The following is a 19,501-nucleotide window of genomic DNA, read 5'->3' as shown; positions in this document are numbered from 1 at the left end:
TAACCGCATCTAATCTCTGCCCTCACAGCGATTTGTGTTTTCGGCCGTCCGTTTTGACGATCTGGAAATTTATAGCTATCAGATCTCGTATAAAAAATGTCTGTGCCGCACTATATGAAATCCGGCCCAGCTGTCCTATGGGCTGCTGCTCCAGAGGCCGAAACGAAGGCCTCTGGTGCACTGGGCCGCCGGCCCATTCTAGCCTGATCCACTGCTGGGCTAACGAGGCACCAACGGCGTCCAATCAATCCCGACCGATCTCGATCTCTTTCTCGAGAAAAAACATGATCTCGATCTCGTCCGCCCGTCGGAGTCGACACCAACGGCGGCGCTGCTTCTCGAGGACCCCGCGGCCGAGCCCCGTCCACTCGCTCCCTGTGCCTTTGCCTCAACGTGCGCCTCCGCAAGCCGTCGCTCCCGCCACCACCTTCCCTACCGTGTGCACCCCGAGCGACACCCTCGAATCCTCTACAGGCGCCCACCCTCACGCCGGCCCCAAACCCTGCCAGTATCCTAACTAGATGTCCTCTCTAGAACGAGCGGTCGGCGAGGATGCTGGTGATACACGGGGCCTGCTCGAGAATTTCCAGGTTGAGCTAGTTGCGGTTGTCCCACCGGCAGACCATCTTGTCATTGTAGTGCTGCTCTTTGTGACAGGGCATGAGCAGGATGTCGGCACGAACCTCGTCCAGACAACGGCGGATGGTCTTCAGGAATCCTGTGGCTGCAACATAGGTGCGCATCTCTCCCTGCGACATAGCCAGATGAATACTGCCCTTACCGCTTTATTTCGTGAGAGGGTAAAATACATCTGTACATTATTTACAAGCGTATCATTTTACCTGTCTCCCAAGTGCGCCCTTACCCATGATGGTGATAACCACTGTGACGATCTTCCTCTATATTCAGGACGATGGTAGGAGGTGGATTCACATGCCCCCTTGGGCGCCTCTCCACCGCTGCACCCCATTTCCCTTCCTAAGGTTGTGTTTTATTTCACATTGATCAATTTGTGGGGAGCAGGCCCATATGTAGCAAGGTATGGCGCTGCAAAATGAATGTAGAATTCGTTCCGGACATTACAGTTCGGTAACACTTACTGACGATTTATTTTCCCCTCGCTTGCAATGCCAATTGACTACTAATTTTTTTTCAGGAGCAAGCTGCACAAGAAATTAATTGGAATCAAGATACTCATCTTTAATTTAATAGTAAGGGGTTGAGACTTGGACAAACAAGAACAAGAACAATTTATTATCAAGATATCTGCTTTGCAAATCTACGACGAGATCGTCAAGGATCTTCTACGGCCTGATTCTGGCCCCCTTCGCTTGTTAGATAATCCTGAGGTTTGCAACAGAAAGGAACCATCGTGGACAAGTTGGATGAAGGAATCGCCAAGGACAGCCAGTATCTAAGGCATCTAATAGCCATTTGTGAAGGCACTGCTACATATGCATGTATGTATATATATCCTACCATATGAGAAAGAAGAAGGTGGTGCAGTGATAGTTACCTAATGACCTTCCAAGTAACTGCAGAACAAAGACATCTTGGTGAAACTGCACTAAGTGACACAAGTACACGTTCCCACCAAATCATTAGGTTGGTATGTATAACAAGAACCAATCCAGCTTTAGATTCAATCTTTGTGAGGAAAGCGTACATAGAAGATGATTAACCTTTCTTTTGAAGTTTATATCTATATCCAGACTGTGGAGAGTATGCTCCATGAAGCGCCAGGTCGTGTTATATCTTTTATTACTAACTTGGTAAGCCTTTTGGAGCATGGTATGCTGATTATGCATGGTTGATCTGTACGAATTAACTTTTGTTTTTGCAGAATTTCGTTGACCTTGCTTGAAGCGAGCGTGCTGCACAAACACATGCTGTTAGTGCAAGGTTGAAAGAAGGCGCCATATTAATCGCAGCTTGTTGACTTTGACTACTTTCATCAGAAAGGTAAGGTTTAGATTTATTCTCAAAAACAAAATTTCCACTTGTACATCACAAGATTGGATAGCGCTCTCAGCAAGTTAATGGGCACTTGCCTCCTAATGAATTTCACATGAGAGTGCACAGCAGAAGTTCTCATGAACTGCATGATGAACATATTCTTGATAAGCTACTCTCTCAAGTGAAAAGCTAAGGTTTTGTACTTCTAATTATTATACAATCTAAATTGTTGAAGTATAGGATGAAAATATTCTTGCTAAGCAGATTTTGTTGTTGTTGCACTAGTAGCTACATCTTTTCAAATGCATAAAATTGCTGAAATGTCGTTCGCATTATGTGAGTCATTCATATTGGTTTCCTGATTTTAGTAGCAAAATCTGATGATAACACGTTTAAACTTGCATTGCAGCTCAGAGAAGATAAGTTTCAAATCATAGGATCCTCTGATGACATTTCTGCCATACAAGCAATAAGCTTTGAAGTCCGTAATGTCAACTATTGAGTAGCAACTAGGAAGAATTAAGTGGCAATGAACCTCTCTGATAATGAAAAATTATTATCTGTAACCTTTCCTATGTTGATTACTTGTTCACTCTTTGTGATTTAAGGCTCTTATATTAGTGTTGGGCCGGTACTGGCAGCGCACCTATGCTATTAGTTTGATTGGCTGATGATTTTTTTCAGGCTTATTTCGAAGTTGAATATATTTCCTTGAACGAGCATCTTGAGTTCTTGACATGGCTTGTGAGGCAGCTAATTTTTTTATATTGATCTATACCCTCCTTCAGAATATAAGATGATATCACATATATTATGATGAATAGACATTGAATTGTTTTTTCAATTGCAGTGGCTATTGTTTACCTTCCCTGCGGAAGAAGAATCATATGCTTCAGCAAGCCAGACTTTATTGTAGATCAGTTCATCTTGCCAATGTTTCTATCATATACTCCCTCCGTTCCTAAATATAAGTCTTTTTAGATATTTAAAATGGACTATAACAAACGGATGTATGTAGACATATTTTAGAGTGTAGATTCACTCATTTCGCTCCATATGTAGTCACTTGTTGGAATCTCTAAAAAGACTTATATTTAGGAATGGAGGGAGTATATTTATATGCTCCAGTTCTTCAAGACTTGCATTGATTTCTTCTCCAGAAATTTGTGTGCTCTTGCTCCTGCATGAAGGATTGATGGATTTTGCTGCTCTTGGCTTGATAAAATTTAGCATTTCTAGGTTTTCTGTTTAGTTTTTCATGATACAGTCTCACTATGTAATTGGTAATTAGAATTTAGAATCATATTCAGTCTATACATATTTAAGGAGATATCCAGTTCCATGAATGGCGTAGAATTTTCGGTCAACCACAAGGATTTCTCAAAAATGTGATGTTCAAATTTGAAGAGTTAAATTCTTTGCAAGAGCAGAAGGTGCTAGCCTCGGAAGAGGATATAATGTGATAAATTTGTGTTAACATTTTTTGCAGCTTCACTTCCCATTAGTGTGCAATTATTGCTTTTTTCATGTGGCTATATATTTACGATAATTTCTATCATTCTATTGTACAAATTTACGGGCATGGCAAATTAACTTGTATCATGTACTCATATATATACTAATGAACATTCTATACCTTCAGTTTTTCTTCCTTTTAGATCTCTTTGTGGCCACTAGTGGTGCTATCATATCATTTTTTTCAGCATCATACTTGATGCATTTTATTTTTGTCATTGGAAATGCATGTGTTGTGTTTTTCTTTTATTTTTTTATTTTCCCTGGCAATAAGCATTCACTGAGTGTGAAGTTCTCCTCAACTCATAGCTTTGTTTATGCAAAATTAACTGCTGTAATTCATGTGAAATATAGTTATACCAATATGATTATTTTATTATACAAATTGACGGGCGCAGCAACGCGCACCATCGATGATCTAGTAATTTCATAAGTTCATTCATCTTTCCACTCAAAACATTAATTTCTTCAATCGCATGCACTTTTTTACTAGTAGAAGATCTTTCAGTGTGCCATTGAGAGTAATTAACCATAATATTATCCAGGAGTTTAGTAGCTTCTCCTAAGGTGATTTCCATGAAATGACTCCCCGCGGCCGAATCTTAAAGATTTATAGAAGCAAAATTCAATCCGGCATAAAATTTTTGTATAATCATCCACAAATTTAAACCATGAGTAGGGAATTTCGTATCATCAGTTTCATCCTCTCCCAAGATTGTGCAACATGCTCATGATCAAGTTACTTCAAATTTTTAATCTCGTTCCAAAGTTCAGGAAAATATTTGGAAATAAAAGCATCTTTACACTTATTCCATGAATCAATACTCTTTTTAGGCAATGATGAAAACCAAGTTTTAGCACAATCTCGTAGTGAGAACGGAAATAGCTTCAATTTAACAATATCATTATCCACATCTTTCTTCTTTTGCATATCACACAAATCAATGAAATTTTTTAGATGGGATGCGGCATCTTCACTAGGAAGGCCAGATAATTGATCCTTCATAATAAGATTCAGCAAAGCGGCACTAATTTCACAAGATTCCGCACTAGTGGCGGGAGCAATCGGAGTACTAATAAAATCATTATTATTAGTATTGGAAAAGTCACACAATTTGGTATTCTCTTGAGTCATTGTGACAAAGCAAACAATCTAACACACAAGCAAACAAAAGGCAAACAAAAAGACGAACGGAAGAAGGGCGAAGAAAAGGGGAATCTTTTCGGAAATCATTTGAAAGTGGGGAGAGGAAAACGAGAGGCAAATGGAAAATAATGCAATGCATGAGATGAGAGTTTTATGATGGGTACTTGGTATGTCTTGACTTGGCGTAGATCTCACCGGCAACGGCGCCAGAAATTCTTCCTGCTACTTCTTGAGCTTGTGTTGGTTTTTCCCCTGAAGAGGAAAGGGTGATACAGCAACGTAGAGATAAGTATTTCCCTCAGTTAGAGAACAAAGGTATCAATCCAGAAGAAGACAACGCACAAATCACCAATACGTGCACAAACAATCAAACAACTTGCACCCAACGCGATAAAGGGGTTGTCAATCCCTTCACGGTCACTTGCAAAAGTGAGATCTGATAGAGATAGATCAAACTAAACAAAAGATAAAGTAAATATTTTTTGGATTTTTCGGTTTATAGATCTAAAAGTAAAAGATTGCAAATAGTAGATCGGAAACTTATATGATTGAAGATAGACCCGGGGGCCATAGGTTTCACTAGAGGCTTCTCTCAAGATAGCAAATAATACGGTGGGTGAACAAATTACTATCGAGCAATTGATAGAAAAGCGCAAATAATATTTGAATCTCCTCTAAATTATTTTATGTGTGATTAAGTTATCTTTGCAAGTCTCTTTGAATTATCAGTTTTTTGGCCTACTAGATTGATCTTTCTTGCAATGGGAGAAGTGCTTAGCTTTGGGTTCAATCTTGCGTTGTCCTTTCCCAGTGACAGCAGGGGAAGCAAGGCACGTATTGTATTGTTGCCATCGAGGATAAAAAAATGGGGTTTATATCATATTGCATGAGTTTATCCCTCTACATCATGTCATTTTTCTTAATGCGTTACTCTATTCTTTATGAACTTAACACTCTAGATGCATGCTGGATAGAGGTCGATGTGTGGAATAATAGTAGTAGATGCAGGCAGGAGTCAGTCTACTTGCCACGGACGTGATGCCTATATACATGATCATGCCTAGATAATCTCATAATTATTCACTTTTCTATCAATTGCTCGACAGTAATTTGTTCACCCACCGTAATACATATGCTATCTTGAGAGAAGCCACTAGTGAAACCTATGATCCCTGGGTCTATCTTTTATCATATAAGCTTTCAATCTACTTTTATTTGCATATTTTACTTTTCCAATCTATATCATAAAAATATCAAAAATATTTATCTTATCATATATCTCTATCAGATCTCACTTTCGCAAGTGGCCGTGAAGGGATTGAAAACCCCTTTATTGCGTTGGTTGCGAGGTTCTTGATTGTTTGTGTAGGTGCATGGGACTTTTGAGGAGCCTCTTACTGGATTGATACCTTGGTTCTCAAAAACTGAGGGAAATACTTACGCTACTTTGCTGCATCACCCTTTCCTCTTCAAGGAAAACCAACGCAAGCTCAAGACGTAGCAAGAAGGATTTCTGTCGCCGTTGTCGGGGAGGTCTTCGCTCAAGTCAAGACATACCAAGTACCCACCACAAACTCATCTCCCTCGCATTACATTATTTGCCATTTGCCTCTCGTTTTCCTCTGCCCCACTTCACCCTGATCGTTTTATTTGCCCTCTCTTTCCCAATCTCCTATCTCTTTTGCTTGTCTTCTTATGTGCCTGTTTGCTCTTATGGCTTTGCCGCCTAAGAACTCCGACCTTCATCTTAGAAGGTTGGAAGAGATTTAATTGAACGTTAGAAGTTTTATGACTTTACAATTTCAGCATAATAATTTCTTTAGAAAAGAGCTTAAAGAACAAAAAAGCTTTATGGAGTATATGAACAAAGAGCTTCATGATATGTCCAAGGAATTTTATGGTTTGAATTCTCAAATTACTCGTCTTGAAAAATCAATAGCCCAAATTTCTGATAAGCAAGCTACCTTGGTCAATAATATGGCTGCCAAACCAGAAGAGTTAGGAGAAAATAATGATGAAGATATAAAAGTTATTGATGTGTCCCCTTTTAAAACTTTGTTTTGCAATATGAATCTTAATAATGATGGGACTGGAGATGAGTCAACTTTAGTTAAAAGGCGTCCCAATGATTCGGAGTTTTTAGATCTTGGTGCTAAATTTGGTAAAAGTGGGATTGGAGAGGTCAAGACTTTAAATAGCATTGAACCCACTATCTTGGATTTCAAGGAATTTAATTATGATAATTGTTCTTTAGTAGATTGTATTTCCTTGTTGCAATCCGTGTTGAATTCTCCTCATGCTTATAGTCAAAATAAAGCTTTTACCAAACATATTGTTGATGCCTTGATGCAATCTTATGATGAAAAACTTAATTTGGAAGTTTCTATACCTAGAAAACTTTATGATGAGTGGGAACCTACTATAAAAATTAAAATTAAAGATCATGAGTGCTATGCTTTGTGTGATTTAGGTGCTAGTGTTTCCACGATTCCGAAAACTTTATGTGATATTCTAGGTTTCCATGATTTTGATGATTTCTCTTTAAATTTTCACTTTGCGGATTCCACCATTAAAAAACCTATGGGAAGGATCAATGATGTTTTTATTGTTGCAAATAGGAACTTTGTGCCCGTAGATTTTATCGTTCTTGACATAGATTGCAATCTTTCTTGTCCTATTATTCTTGGTAGACCTTTCCTTAGAACGATTGGTGCAATTATTGATATGAAGGGAATATTAGATTCCAATTTCCACTAAGGAAAGGCATGGAGCACTTTCGAAGAAAGAAAGTCAAATTACATTATGAATCTATCATGCGAGCTACTTATGAATTGAATGCCAAAGATGGACTACTTAGATCTATCCTCGATTTTATGCCTAGCTAGGGGCATTAAACGATAGCGCTAGTTGGAGGCAACCCAATTTTATCTTTGTTTTCTTTGTTTTGATTCTGTTTAGTAATAAATATTTCATCTACCTTCTGTTTAGATGTGTTTTTATGTTTTAATTTGTGTTTTTGCCAAGTAGAACCTATAGCATAACCTATGGCGATAGTTAATTTGATTCTGCTGAAAAACAGAAACTTTGCACGCGCGAAAATAATTCTAGTAATTCACAGAAACATGATTTTGCGTTGATTCTTTTTTCTGTAAACCAATAAACAAATTGCCCATGACTTCCTATTTTGGTAGGATTTTTAGAGTTCCATAAGTATTCGAGAGTTATAGATTTCTACAAACTGTTCTGTTTTTGACAGATTCTGTTTTTCGTGTGTTGTTTGCTTATTTTGATGCATCTATGGCTAGTATGTAGGGGTATGAACCATAGATAAGTTGGAATACAGTAGGTTTAACACCAATATAAATAAAGAATGAGTTCATTACAGTACCTTATGTGGTAGTTTTTCTTTCTTACACTAACGGAGCTTATGAGATTTCCTGTTGAGCTCTGTGTTGTGAAGTTTTCAAGTTTTGGGTAAAGATTTGATGGACTATGGAATAAGGAGTGGCAAGAGCCTAAGCTTGGGGATGCCCATGACACCCTAAGATATTCAAGGATAACCAAAAACCTAAGCTTGAGGATGCCCCGGAAGGCATCCTGTAAGAACCGTCAAAATTAGATAACGATAATTTCAACGGCGTTGCCCAAACATTAATTAAAATAATGGAAACACCTGACATTTAATTTTTATTATAGCAAATAACATTTGACCATGCACAACAAAATATTTTCCAAACCTTCATATGTTCTACAAATTTATAATCAGATCTTGGTCTTATTTTTTTTCACATAAAGTAAATGCCAACTAATGGCCAGCCAAGCAAATTACACTTGTCCCTAGTACCGCCTACAAGAGACACAAGTGGAGGCATGCATGCAAGCCTAACCACGCATGCATGCAAGATGTAATGCCTCTCCAAACCAACATAGCTACTAACCCCACTATAAATAGGAGCCGTTCCTTTCACTGTGGTCCATTCCACCTCACACACACACATACACTGGAGTATCCCCACCACTTGCCTTTTCACCTTCTGCCACACTTCTGTCCTTCACTGCGGTGAAGCCCTTTGGGTTGCATGCGTCACCAGGTACTAATCAAGTACCTTGTTGCGTTACCCTTTTTGCTTGAATTCTTATATATCTTCACCTTGGTTTGAATCAGTCCATGAGCATCTATTCACCTTGATCTATTTACCTTGCTGTAAAAAGAACAAAATGTTGGTGTAAACACCCAAGTTAATCAAAACTAATTAGATCAATTGCAAAAGCTTGTAAAAGTTTCTGTGAATGACATCTACGGCTGGTACTAGATCTAACATGCCAAGAATCAAATCCTAAGTACTAGTAACTTGCTAAGACATGTATGTGTGTATCCAAAAGATCAATCTTCCTGTGTATACTACCTTGTTCTAATTATTAATCCCCGCCAATCTGTAGCAAACATTGAGTGATTGATGTTTATAATCTACTCACAAGTAATTAATTTTGGAGTTTCACTGCCACTATTTGCTTCTATATGGTGTTCAAGGATGAGTAGCACTAGTTAGGAACAACATTTAGATCTAATCAGTAGCAATACCATGACCGTGCCATTGATTAAATCTTGATTAATTTCGTGGCCTTGAGATAAACAAAGAGAAAGAAGGCAATATGGCTGAGTGGGCAGTAGTAGGGCCTGAGATAAAATGAACAATATATGCACACCCACGTTGACATCTAGCAAGCACTTGATGTGAAATTTGGAACACTTGATGGAGAAGGAATCAGAATTAGTACTTACCAGTAGTAGCAGCAGGATGTGGCTAGTCCACACCGTTAGCAGCAGAGCCATGCGAGCGAGCAGCGCCGGTGAAGCCGCACACGCCCGACGCCCGTGGCTGCATGCCTCGTGCGTGTGGCTGTGCTGGGGGAGGATGTAGGCATGGAGACGTCGTTGCCCTGCAGCCGGTGGCAAGCCCACCGGACCTGAATCAGGCGGCGCTAGGATTGAGTGGTGGCGACGTTTTTAACGGCGGCGGATAAAATAAATAGGAGGAAATGGTAGAGGGAGACGAGGAGAATCTGTAGGTGTCCACCGTGTTGTCGGAGATGCCCGGATGGGGCAGATCAAGGCGGCGGCGGCCATGCTCTATTCTTGGGGAGAGAGAGAGAGAGAGGTGGGTGGCTGGTTCTGTTCTTGGGATAGCAAAGAAGACGAGGAGAGAAACGAGCTGGGTTCAACGAGTAAGAGCATCTCCAGCCGCCCCCAACAGGCCCCCAAGTGACTTTTCCAGTGCCGGCGCCAAAAAACGCCCAGTCTCGCCCCTAGGACGACGAAAAGTGCCGGTTCAGCCCTTTTTTCCGCCTGGCGGCCTCAGGACATACCCGACGCACTGGGGGCGATCGGGGGCTCCGGCGCAAGAGAAAAGCGCGGGTGGCCCACGTCGTCTGGTGAAAAGTCAAGATTTTCTTCCCCGACTCGCCTCCCACCCCCCGCGCCCTCGGCCGCCACTAGCTATATCCCGGCGCCGCCCTGCCGCCCTTCACCACTAGAGAGCCATTCCCCACCGAAAAAATAGCAGAGGTTCACCGCGACAGCCCCTTCGATAGCAGTTGGGCGCTTCTGGCCGCCGTTTTCGGCCGCGGAGGGGCAGTTTAGCGGCGGGTGCACGCCCACCGGGCGCAAGGTGTTGGGCGATTTTCCTGCCTCGGGGATGGACTCGGATGACGAGGAAGCACTCGCCACGCTGCTAGAGGAGGAAGCCGAGGCCGACATCCAGGAAGAAGAGCATCTCATGGTGCTCGCCGCTGCTACGTCTTGAGCTTGCGTTGGTTTTCCTTGAAGAGGAAAGGGTGATGCAGCAATAGTAGCATAAGTATTTCCCTCAGTTTTTGAGAACCAAGGTATCAATCCAGTAGGAGGCTCCTCAAAAGTCCCACACACCTACACAAACAAACAAAGAACTCGCAAGCAACGCAATGGGGTTGTCAATCCCTTCACGGCCACTTGCGAAAGTGAGATCTGATAGAGATAGTATGATAAGATAAATATATTTTTGGTATTTTATAATATAGATGCGAAAAGTAAAGATGCAAATAAAGGTAGATTGAAAGCTAATATGATAAAAGATAGACCCGGGGGCCATAGGTTTCACTAGTGGCTTCTCTCAAGATAGCATAAGTATTAAGGTGGGTGAACAAATTACTATCGAGGAATTGATACAAAAGCGAATAATTATGAGATTATCTAGGCATGATCATGTATATAGGCATCACGTCCGTGACAAGTAGACCGACTCCTGCCTGCATCTACTACTATTACTCCACACATCGACCGTTATCCAGCATGCATCTAGTGTATTAAGTTCATAAGAATAGAGTAACGCATTAAGAAAGATGACATGATGTAGAGGGATAATCTCAAGCAATATGATATAGACTCCATCTTTTTATCCTCGATGGAAACAATACAATACGTGCCTTGCAACCCTTTCTGTCACAGGGTAAGGACACCGCAAGATTGAACCCAAAGCTAAGCACTTCTCCCATGGCAAGAAAGATCAATCTAGTAGGCCAAACCAAACTGATAATTCGAAGAGACTTGCAAAGATATCTCAATAATACATAAAAGAATTCAAAGAAGATTCAAATATTTCTCATAGATAAACTTGATCATAAACCCACAATTCATCGGATCTCGACAAACACACCGCAAAAAGAGTTTACAACGAATAGATCTCCACAAGAGAGGGGGAGAACATTGTATTGAGATCCAAAAGGAGAGAAGAAGCCATCTAGCTAATAACTATGGACCCGAAGGTCTGTTGTAAACTACTCATAACTCATCGGAGGGGCTATGGTGTTGATGTAGAAGCCCTCCATGGTCGATACAGAAGGTTCCAAGATCGGAGCGCCGGCGAAGGCTCCAAGATGGGATCTCGCGGATACAGAAGGATACGGCGGTGGAAATTGTTTTTCGTTGGCTCCCTGGATGTTTTCAGGGTATGTAGGTATATATAGGAGGAAGAAGTACGTCGGTGGCCGCTCGTGGGGCCCAGGAGACAGGGGCGCGCCCAGGACGGGTGGGCGCGCCCTCCTATCTCCTGGGCGCCTCGATTTCTTCTTTACTTGCACTCCAAGTCCTCTGGATCACGTTCGTTCCAAAAATCACGCTCCCGAAAGTTTCATTCCGTTTGGACTCCGTTTGATATTCCTTTTCTTCGAAATACTAAAATAGGCAAAAAAAACAGCAATACGGGCTGGGCCTCCGGTTAGTAGGTTAGTCCCAAAAATGATATAATTATGTAAAATAAAGCCCATAAACATCCAAAAGGGGTAATATAATAGCATGGAACAATAAAAAATTATAGATACGTTGGAGACGTATCAAGCATCCCCAAGCTTAATTCCTGCTCGTCCTCGCATAGGTAAATTATAAAAACAGAATTTTTGATGTCGAATGGTACCTAGCATAATTCTCAATGTAATTTTCTTTATTGTGGCATGAATGTTCAGATCCAAATGATTCAAAATAAAAGTTCATATTGATAAAAGAAATAGTAACACTTCAAGCATACTAATCAGAGCAATCATGTCTTCTCAAAATAACATGGCTAAAGAAAGTTCATCCCTACAAAATCATACAGTTAGGCTACGCTTTATTTTCGTCACACAAAAATGTTCCCAAATTCTACACCCCTGATGACAAGCCAAGCAATTGTTTCGTACTTAAATAATCTCAAACGTTTTCAACTTTCACGCAATACATGAGCGTGAGCCATGGATATAGCACTATGGGTGGAATAGAATATGATAATGGGGATTGTGTGGAGAAGACAAAAAAGGAGAAAGTCTCGCATTGCGAGGATAATCAACGGGCTATGGAGATGCCCATCAATTGATGTCAACATGAGGAGTAGGGATTGCCATGCAACGGATGCACTAGAGCTATAAATGAATGCTCAACAAAAGAAAACTAGTGGGTGTGCATCCAACTTGCTTGCTCTCGAAGACCTAGGGCATTTGAGGAAGCCCATCGTAGGAATATACAAGCCAAGTTCTATAATGAAAAATTCCCACTAGTATATGAAAGTGACAACCTATGAGACTCACTATATGAAAAACATGGTGCTACTTTGAAGCACAATATATGAGACTCACTACATGAAGAACATGGTGCTACTTTGAAGCACAAGTGTGGAAAAAGAGATAGTAACATTGCCCCTTTTTATTTATTTTTTTTATTTTTTTATTTTTTTTATTTTTTTTCTTTTTCCCCTTTTTTTGGGCCTTTTTTGCCTTTCTTTTTTTTCTTTGGGACAATGCTCTAATAGTGATGATCATCACACTTTTATTGATTACAACACATGAATTACAACTCAAAACTAGAACAAGATATGACTCTATATGAATGCCTACGGCGGTGTACCGGGATGGTGCAATGAATCAAGAGTGACATGTATGAAAAATTATGCATGGTGGCTTTGCCACAAATACGATGTCAACTACATGATCATGCAATGGCAATATGACAAAAGTAATGTATGTCATGATGATGAACGGAATGGTGGAAAGTTGCATGGTAATATATCTTGGAATGGCTATGGAAATGCCATAATAGGTAGGTATGGTGGCTATTTTGAGGAAGATATAAGGAGGTTTATGTGTGATAGAGCGTATCATATCACGGGGTTTGGATGCACCGGCGAAGTTTGCACCAACTCTTAAGGTGAGAAAGGGCAATGCACGGTACCGAAGAGGCTAGCAATGATGGAAATGTAAAAGTGCGTATAATCCATGGACTCAACATTAGTCAAAAGAACTCATTGCAAAAATTTAGAAGTCATCAAAAATCAAGCACTACGCGCATGCTCCTAGAGGGATAGATTGGTAGGAAAAGACCATCGCTCGTCCCCGACCGCCACTCATAAGGATGCACAAGCCAGGTACACTTCATGTTTCAAATTTGTTACACAACTTTAACCACACGTGCATGCTCTGGGACTTGCTAACTTCAACACAAGCATTCTTTAAACTCATAATCACCCAACTAGCATGACTTTAATATCACTACCTCCATATCTCAAAACAATTATCAAGTATCAAATTGATCATAGCATCCAATTCACTTCCTATGATAGTTTTTATTATACCCAACTTGGATGCCTACCATTCTAGGACCAATTTTATAACCAAAGAAAATACCATGCTGTTCTAAAAGACTCTCAAAATAATATAAGGAAGCATGAGAGATTAGCAATTTCTACAAAATTAAGCCACCGCCGTGCTCTAAAAGATATAAGTGAAGCACTAGAGCAAAAACTATCAAGCTCAAAAGGTATAAGTGAATCACATAGCATATTCTAATAAATTCAATCAAGTAGGCTTCTCCCAAAAGGTGTGTACGGCAAGGATGATTGTGGCAAAGTAAAAAGCAAAGACTAATATAATACACGACGCTCCAAGCAAAACACATATCACGTGGCAAATAAAAATATAGCTTCAAGTAAAGTTACCAATGAACAAAGACAAAAGAGGGGATGCCTTCCCGGGGCATCCCCAAGCTTAGGCTTTTGGCTATCCTTGAATATATTGGGGTGCCATGGGCATCCCCAAGCTTAGGCTCTTGCCACTCCTTATTCCATAGTGCATCAAAGCTTTACCCAAAACTTGAAAACTTCACAACACAAAACTCAACAAGAAATCTTATAAGCTCCGTTAGTGAAAGAAAACAAAACCACCACATAAGGTACTGTAATGAACTCATTATTTATTTATTTTGGTGTTAAACCTACTGTATTCCAACTTCTCTATGGTTTATAAACTATTTTACTAGACATAGATGCAACAAAATAAGCAAACAACACATGAAAAACAGAATCTGTCAAAAACAGAACAGTCTATAGCAATCTGTAACTAACGCAAACCTCTGGAACTTTAAAACTCCTACCAAAATAGGAAGTCCTGGAAATATTGTCTATTGATCATTAGCAAAAAGAATCAACGCAAAAGCATGTTTCTTTGATTTAACAAAACTAATTTCGTGCGTCCAAAGTTTCTGTTTTTCAGCAGAATCAAATCAACTATCACCATAGGTTATCCTATAGGTTTTACTTGGCACAAACACTAATTAAAACATAAAAACACATCTAAACCGAAGGTAGATGAAAAATCTATTACTAAACAGGAACAAAAACAAAAAACACAAATAAAATTGGGTTGCCTCCCAACTAGCACTATCGTTTAACGCCCTTAGCTAGGCATAAAAGCCAAGATAGATCTAAGTAGTGTCATCTTTGGCACTCAATTCATAAGTAGCTCGCATGATAGTTTCATAAGGTAATTTGAATTTCTTTCTTGGAAAGTTCTCCATGCATTTCCTTAGTGGAAATTGGAATCTAATATTCCCTTCCTTCATATGAATAATCACACCAATCGTTCTAAGAAAAGGTCTACCAAGAATAATAGGGCAAGAAAGATTGCAATCTATATCAAGAACGATAAAATCTACGGGCACCAAATTTCTATTTGAAACAATGGGAACATCATTGATACTTCCCATTGGCTTTTTAATGGTCAAATCCGCAAGGTGCAAATTTAAAGAGCAATCATCAAAATCATGGAAACCTAGAATATTACATAAAGTTTTCGGAATCGGGGAAACACTAGCACCCAAATCACACCAAGAAAAACACTAATGATTTTTAATTCTAATCTTTATAGTAGGTTCCCACTCATCATTGAGTTTTCTAGGTATAGAAACTTCCAAATTAAGTTTTTCATCATAAGATTGCATGAAGGCATCAACGATATGTTTGGTAAAAGCTTTATTTTGACTATAAGCATGAGCAGAATTAACAACGAGTTGCAACAAGGAAATACAACCTTCTAAACAACAATTATCATAATCAAATTCTTTGAAATCAGAGATAGTGGGTTCAATACTATTTAAAGTCATGACCTCTCCAATCCCACTTTTACCAAATTTAGCATCAAGATCTAAAAACTCCGAACTTTTGGGACGCCTTCTAACTAAAGTTGACTCATCTCCAGTCCCATCAAAATTCATATTGCAAAACAAAGATCTAATAGGAGTCACATCAATAACTTTCAGATCTTCATCATTATTTTCATCTAACTTTTCTGGTTTGGCAGCCATCTTATTGAGTAAGGTGGCTTGCTTATCAGAAGCTTTATGTCTTTATTCATATCATCAAGCTCCTTATTCATAAACCGCAAAAAACCTTTTTGTTCTTTAAGCTCTTTTCTAAAGAAATTATTATGCTCAAATTGCGAAATCATGAGCTTCTAATATTCGATTCAATCTCTTCCAACCTTCTAAGAAGGAGGTCGGTACTCTTAGGCAAAGCCATAAGGACAAACAGGCACACAAGCAAACAGAAAAAGGCAAGCCAAAAAGAGAAGAGGAGAAGATTGGGAAAGAGAGGGCGAATAAAACGGCAAGGGTGAAGTGGGGGAGAGGAAAACGAGAGGCAAATGGCAAATAATGTAAATGCGAGGGAGATGAGTTTGTGATGGGTACTTGGTATGTCTTGACTTGAGCGAAGACCTCCCCGGAAATGGCGACAAAAATCCTTCTTGCTACGTCTTGAGCTTGCGTTGGTTTTCCTTGAAGAGGAAAGGGTGATGCAGCAATAGTAGCACAAGTATTTCCCTCAGTTTTTTAGAACCAATGTATCAATCCAGTAGGAGGCTCCTCAAAAATCCCACGCACCTACACAAGCAAACTAAGAACTCGCACACAACGCAATAAAGGGGTTGTCAATCCCTTCACGGCCACTTGCGAAAGTGAGATCTGATAGAGATAGTATGATAAGATAAATATATTTTTGGTATTTTATAATATAGATGCGAAAAGTAAAGATGCAAATAAAGGTAGATTGAAAGCTTATAAGATAAAAGATAGACCCCGGGGGCCATAGGTTTCACTAGTGGCTTCTCTCAAGATAGCATAAGTATTATGGTGGGTGAACAAATTACTGTCGAGCAATTGATAGAAAAGTGAATAATTATGAGATTATCTAGGCATGATCATGTATATAGGCATCACGTCCGTGACAAGTAGACCGACTCCTGCCTGCATCTACTACTATTACTCCACACATCGACCGTTATCCAGCATGCATCTAGTGTATTAAGTTCATAAGAATAGAGTAACGCATTAAGAAAGATGACATGATGTAGAGGGATAATCTCAAGCAATATGATATAGACTCCATCTTTTTATCCTCGATGGAAACAATACAATACGTGCCTTGCAACCCTTTCTGTCACAGGGTAAGGACACCGCAAGATTGAACCCAAAGCTAAGCACTTCTCCCATGGCAAGAAAGATCAATCTAGTAGGCCAAACCAAACTGATAATTCGAAGAGACTCGCAAAGATAACTCAATCATACATAAAAGAATTCAGAGAAGATTCAAATATTTCTCATAGATAAACTTGATCATAAACCCACAATTCATCGGATCTCGACAAACACACCGCAAAAAGAGTTTACATCGAATAGATCTCCACAAGAGAGGGGGAGAACATTGTATTGAGATCCAAAAAGAGAGAAGAATCCATCTAGCTAATAACTATGGACCCGAAGATTTTTGGTAAACTACTCACAACTCATCGGAGGGGTTATTGTGTTGATGTAGAAGCCCTCCGTGGTCGATTCCCCCTCCGGCGGAGCGCCGACGAAGGCTCCAAGATGGGATCTCGCAGATACAGAAGGTTACGGTGGTGGAAAATATTTTTTGTTGGCTCCCTGGATGTTTTCGGGGTACGTAGGTATATATAGGAGGAAGAAGTATGTTGGTGGCCGCTCGTGGGGCCCAGGAGACAGGGGCGCGCCCTCCTATCTCTTGACTGCCTCGATTGCTTCTTGACTCGCACTCCAAGTCCTCTGGATCACGTTCGTTCCAACAATCACGCTCCCGAAGGTTTCATTCCATTTGGACTCCGTTTGATATTCCTTTTCTTCGAAATACTGAAATAGGAAAAAAAATAGCAATACGGTCTGGGCCTCCAGTTAGTAGGTTAGTCCCAAAAATGATATAAATGTGTAAAATAAAGCCTATAAACATCCAAAAGGGGTAATATAATAGCATGGAACAATCAAAAATTATAGATACGTTGGAGACGTATCAGCCGCCCTCGCCCAACTACTGGCGAGCAATGAAAAGCCGCGGCGAGGTGGCCGGGGTAGGTGAAAGCAAAGAACCGGCATCGTCTCGAAGGCTACTTCATGCTCTACTCCGACTACTTCGCCGATGCTCCACTTCACGGCGATAAAACATTTCGGCGCCGTTATCAGATGAGCCGAAAGCTCTTCCATAGGATTGTGAATTCCATCCAGGAGTTCGACAACTACTTCAAATGCAAGATGGATTGCACCAGCAAACTTGGATTCACCTCGATCCAGAAGTGCATGACAGCGATGAGGATGCTTGCTTACGGAGCTCCCGGCGACTCATAGGACGACTATGGGCGCATGGCAGAGTCCACCAGTATAGAGTGTTTCTACAAGTTCTGTCGGGCAGTGGTGGCAGTGTTTGGACCGCAATACTTGAGAACACCCAACGCAGAAGACACTTCTCGGATCCTAGCACAGAATGCAGCAAGAGGATTTCCTGGGATGCTTGGAAGCATCGACTGCATGCATTGGAAATGGAAGAATTACCCATTTGCTTGGCAGGGGATGTACAAAGGCGCCAAAGGCAGTTGCAGTGTGGTACTTGAGGTGGTGGCCACACAGGACCTTTGGATTTGGCACTCCTTGTTTGGTATGCCAGGAACTCACAATGACATCAACGTGCTGCAGTGCTCTCCTGTCTTTGCCAAGCTTGTTGAAGGTCATTCTCCTCTGGTGAACTTCGAGATCAATGGGAGACACTACAACAAGGGGTACTATCTAGCTGATGGCATCTATCCGAGATGGTCGACATTTGTGAAGACCATCACAAACCATGTGCCAGGAGGCAAGAATGCCTGGTTTGCAAAGATTCTGGAGGCTTGCAGGAAGGATGTCGAGCGGGCATTTGGTGTGCTCCAATCTCGATTTGTTGTTGTCCGGTACCCTGCTCAGACCTGGTCGAAAGATCAAATGTGGGATATCATGACCTGCTGTGTTATCTTGCACAACATGATCATTGAGAGCGAGCAGGAAGAGCCAGTGTTTGACACTGAACCATACCACAGGCAGGGTCCTCTTGCCCAAGTTGATCACTAGCTACCGGCAACCTGGACTGCCTACCTCAATATGCGTCAGGAGATCCAAGACCCACAGGTGCATCATCAACTGCAGCAAGATCTGATAGAGCACCTATGGAGGCTCAAGGGCGACGCCGGGCGCGACGTGTGATGAAATATGAGTTTTTATTTGTTCAATTATATAATTTGTATTGAACTATTTGTTGTTGTACTATTTTGTTGAAGTATTTGATTTTTCTGTGATGAAATATGTGATAAAAAATATATTTATGTTGATAACTGAAGTCCGAGCCACAGCGAACCACGCCGAATATGGGCCTATTCTCGCCCATATGGGCCCTTTTCGCCAAAATGGGGCTTGAAAAGTGGGCCAACATCGGCGCCTGGGGGCGAGCTGGGGGCGACGACTGGGCGCAAAACCGCCCTAGCGCCGAATGTATCATCGACTCGGCCCCAGGGGCGATTTTTATGCGTCCTGGGGGGGGGGACAGTAGGAGATGCTCTAAAGTACTAGTAGTGCAGTACTAGGCTACTGTTTCCTTTTTTACTTATCTTTTTTTACTCTGGACTGGATGGCATACGTGCATGCTACTCTGATTTGGATGGCTTGATGCATTTTATCTCTCAATGAAACACTAGGACGTATCACAACCTAGTTAATTAATTATGGCTTGCCCAACA

At 40.7% G+C, this 19,501-nt stretch overlaps 1 long non-coding RNA gene across 6 annotated transcripts; it reads left to right on the top strand.

The window, feature by feature from the left end:
* Positions 1-267: 267 nt before the first annotated feature.
* On the top strand, positions 268-3,517 carry LOC119296043. Of its 6 annotated transcripts, none has more exons than XR_005144691.1 (8): positions 268-735; positions 910-1,039; positions 1,157-1,460; positions 1,542-1,609; positions 1,696-1,772; positions 1,844-1,962; positions 2,641-2,700; positions 2,807-3,517. It is a non-coding gene; the product is annotated as an uncharacterized LOC119296043 (long non-coding RNA). The 6 variants fall into 6 exon arrangements; XR_005144689.1 differs by having other exon boundaries at positions 2,366-2,700; positions 2,807-3,511; XR_005144693.1 differs by lacking the exon at positions 2,807-3,517 and having other exon boundaries at positions 1,542-1,605; positions 2,366-2,791.
* Positions 3,518-19,501: the final 15,984 nt, after the last annotated feature.

The sequence above is a fragment of the Triticum dicoccoides genome, chromosome 4B (genome assembly GCF_002162155.2).
Source record: "Triticum dicoccoides isolate Atlit2015 ecotype Zavitan chromosome 4B, WEW_v2.0, whole genome shotgun sequence".
Taxonomy (NCBI): Eukaryota; Viridiplantae; Streptophyta; class Magnoliopsida; order Poales; family Poaceae; genus Triticum; species Triticum dicoccoides.
This window is presented reverse-complemented; position numbering and strand designations above follow the sequence as displayed.